The sequence below is a fragment of the Aquarana catesbeiana genome, linkage group LG13 (assembly GCF_042186555.1).
Source record: "Aquarana catesbeiana isolate 2022-GZ linkage group LG13, ASM4218655v1, whole genome shotgun sequence".
Taxonomy (NCBI): domain Eukaryota; kingdom Metazoa; phylum Chordata; class Amphibia; order Anura; family Ranidae; genus Aquarana; species Aquarana catesbeiana.
In genome coordinates, this window is record NC_133336.1 from 80,111,937 (window position 1) to 80,116,100 (window position 4,164).

A 4,164-nucleotide genomic window follows, 5' to 3' on the forward strand; every position below is an offset into this window, starting at 1 on the left:
CATAGGTATTGAGGAGTGTTTCCTTGTGTGCATTTGTGGGTGAGGCAGATGGATAATGTTTTTCTGCTTAGGGATTTCAATATGGTAATGGATCCGGGGGATGGATAGACTGCACCCTGATTGTTCCTCTCCGGGAGTATTCCAGTCCTGGGCTGATACATACATTTACATGGATATTTGGCGCTGGAGGAACCCTTCCTTGCGGACCTACACCTGCCATTCAGCCAGGTATAGATCTTTCTCCAGAATTGATTTGAACCTGGCGGGTGCTGCTGTTTTTTCCTGGGTCCACAATATCTCTATATTCCCTCGAGGTATATCCGACCACGCCCCTCTTTTACTTCAACTTACTACTACTGTGACTCCCCCAGAGGCTCTCTTGATTTTGGGTTTCAGACACCCACCTACCTAGCATTATGGAGCCTAATGGCTCCATAATGCTTGCTCTGCACGTTTGGACCTACCTGAGATGTCTTTAAGGCTGTAACTAGAGGCCACTATTGCGCCATTGTTCAGCGGGTTTCCAGGGCTTCCCAGGTTGCCCTGGACCAAGCGGAACATACAGATAAGCTCCTGGAGCAGGCCTACACACTCTCTCAGCAGACTGCGGCCTATTGCTCTTGGCAGGAAGCTTTTCGTGAGGTCTTGCTTCTGCGTACCTCTGTCACCAAGAAGGCTATGCTACATCAATCCCAACATATTTTTGACCACAGAGAGAGGAACAGTAAATTGCTTGCATGGCTAGCTTGGGAGCAGTCTGCCCGTGCCACTATTTCTAGGATTTTAAACTCATTGGGTGTATTTGTTACAGACCAGGCTATGATTAACGAGTGTTTTGCGTCCTATTATCACTCCCTCTATAGCTCTAAAGTGATGTACTCCGAAGCTGACTTGGGTTCTTACCTAGCCGCAGTTGAACTCCCCTGCCTCATCCCCACTTATTGCACCAGGTTGGACAGTTCGATCACGGTTGAGGAAGTGCGGAAGGCTTAAACCTTCAGATGGGTAAAACTCCTGGACCTGACGGCATCCCTGTGGAGTTCTACAAAGCCTATGCAGAGGAGTTGGTGCCGCATATCCATGACATGCTTAGCCAGTCCTTGGCTTCTGGGACTCTCCCATTCTCTATGTCTGAGGCAGTGATAGTGCTAATTCCCAAGCCTGGATGGGATCCGGACCTGTGTTCCTCATACCATCTGATCTCCCTGCTGAATGTTGATGCTAAGATCCTTGCTAAGATTCTTGCAACCCGCCTCAATGGGGTTAGCTCAGCATTGACCAGTGCAGACCAGTCTGGTTTCATCCCAGGTAAAGGAACTGACATCAGCATTAGTCGGCTGTACACCCACATCGCTCCTGCTACTCTGGACAGCTGGGGTGTACTAGCCCAGAAGGCTTTTGATTCTGTGGAATGGACTTACCTCTAGGTTTTCTTGTAAAAATTTTGATTGGGCCCGCTTCATCTCCTGGATACGCACGTTCTACTCCTCTCCTAATCCGTACCAATAGAAAACTTTTGCCCCCATTCTCCCTCCATCATGGTACCCGTCAGGAAATAACTTAGAATAGAGAAGCTGCGCTAAAAAGTCTTGATCGGTCAAAATCAAAACATATAAAAGTCCATATTAGATCACTTTAGCTTCTTGATGTCACCACAGTGTGATTAACACAAATAGGAGAGTGCCCAACCAGCGTAATGTAAACCTGCTTACCAGATAGCAAGCATAAAGCTTGCAGATGTCAAAAACCGGTTCCAGCAGACTGGATCGTGCAAGTCTCTCCCTCTCCCCGTCTATGGAGCCCATCGTTGCTCAGTTAAATGCCCCCGAAAAAAGAAGACTGACCATAGCGTAATACATCAGTCAAAATAATCACTCTATTTTCATAGCGTAAGACAGCCTATGATATTTTATTTATAAAAAGAGGTAATGCACTTACATCTATGTGATGAATTTCGCATATGTTTAAAAAGTAATGCCGGCCGGCACAAACAAACGGAGCCCATCCTCCTAGTAAGATCGCGTGGTGACGTCAGTACGTGCCTTCCTCCAGACGCGTTTCGTCATACGGGACTTTTTCAATGGGCCACATCTGGTGGGGCTGCCTGATCCTCAGTTATGGGCTGCCTATGGAATAGTGGGACTTAAGCATGTTATAATAAATGGAAGGATGCGCAGTTCTGCGGTTCTCAAAACCAAATTTAATCTTCCCAACCATATGCTGTTCCGCTATCTGCAACTCAAACATGAGGTCAATATGCAATTCCCTGAAGCTGTAACCCTCAAATCCAGTGGCGGCTGGTGCTCCAAATTTTTGGGGAGGCGCAAACAAACTGAAAAATTCTGAAAAAAACATCAATTGCAGCCTCACTATGCCCATCAAAGGCAGCCACTGTTCCCATCAAACGCTGCCACTGTGCCCCATCAAATGCAGGCACTGTGCCCAAATAGTGCCACTGTGCCCATCAAAAGTTGCCACTGTGACCCCCCCCGCCCGTTAGCTGTCTGCCCGGCACTTACTCTGTCTCTGTGGCGAGTCAGGCGGCGGGTTACGGGAGCAAGCGGTGGAAAGGTGAAATGCGCTCGCAGTTCACCTTTTTTGAAGCCTATTAGAGCCTATGGCTCTAATCAGGTGCTTCAAAAACACACCCCCTGCCGCTGGAATTCAGGCGACCGGCGACCAAAAAGGGGCCGGAAGCCTGAATAGGGGTGGTAGTGGCGGCGGCCATGGATAGATTCACGCATTATCAATTATACACAGAGGGGGTGGCTGGAGAGAGGGGGCGGCGCCCGTGCGCCCTTAATGGATGCACGCCACTGCTCGAATCTGACCCTTTGGAGCGTCTCTTGACCTCGAGGTCTTTGGGGAAGCTCTTGTAATCAATCTACCTTTGTCTCTCTGTTGCTCAATCGACTAAATTGTTTTCCAAATGGCAGGCTGGTAACTCTGATCTGACCGAGGATTTGGATACTTGCGTGGCCCACTATGTTACCAGTATGGTCTCGGCCAGGGACAGATTTATTCAGGTCAAATTCCTTCATAGAGACTATTATACACCAGTCAGGTAGGCCGGTATATATACCACGCTTAGTCCTCTGTGCACTAGATGCCAGCAGGCTGAAGGTACCTTTTATCACATGGTATGGACCTGCCCCAAACTCAAGGCATATTGGGAGTCTGTTTTGATTGCCATCAATGATACCTATGATTTGCATCTACCTTTTGATCGCAGGATATTCCCTTTGGGGTTGTTGGATGGTGCAGAGCTCGGCCATTATGTCAAATTATTTGACCACTTTGCCTCTTTTTGTGCTCGAAGGGAAATCCTTAAGTGGAAATCACCATTGCCCCCTACTGTGGCATCTTGGTGAGACGCTATTTAATACTGTACTTGTTTTTGTCTGTTTCTCATTTGGTCATTTAAGTGCGGTAGCAGCGGTCCAGTGTGACTTTTATAATTACTTTGGCTCCTTGGTTTACTTTCCGCGCTTGGCTCCCTGTTGGATTTTTCATATTAACCGCTAGCCGATCAGTCGCCGCAGTTATACTGAGGCAGGTTGGCACGGCTGCGCAAATCGCCATAGGTATCCGTCAGCTCTTTAAGACGCTATTACAGGTGCACACACACACGTAGCATGTCCCTGGAGCCGATGCGCGTGCCCCGCGGGTGCAATGTCAGCTGGGCACCCGCGATCGCTAGTGACAGAACGAGAATAGGGATGGAAGTAGGAACAATGATCTGTCTCCTCCTCTAGTCACGCCCATCCCCCCACAGTTAGAGCACACAGTGAGCGAACACACGTAACCCCTTGATCGCCCCCTAGTGTTAACCCCTTCCCTGCCAGTGACATTTATACAGTAATCGGTGGCTATACTGCCTTTATATAAACTCACTTATGCAAGTTGTAACTGTCCTAGGAAATTTGATAAAATATGGATGACTTGGGGTGTGGCTTAGCGGAGCATGTGAGCAGATGCATCTCAGAGCAGCTCCAGTTTCTCCTGCCTTAATCCTTCACCATCCTGGGTCGTTCATGACCGAATCACCAAACCACACAGCCTACCCTGGTGCCGAGAGTCCCCGCTCTGCTGTGAGGTGTTTCTTTCTGGTGGATGGGCAATCGAAAAAAACAGCCGCCGGCCAAGATGAACATCACCACACGC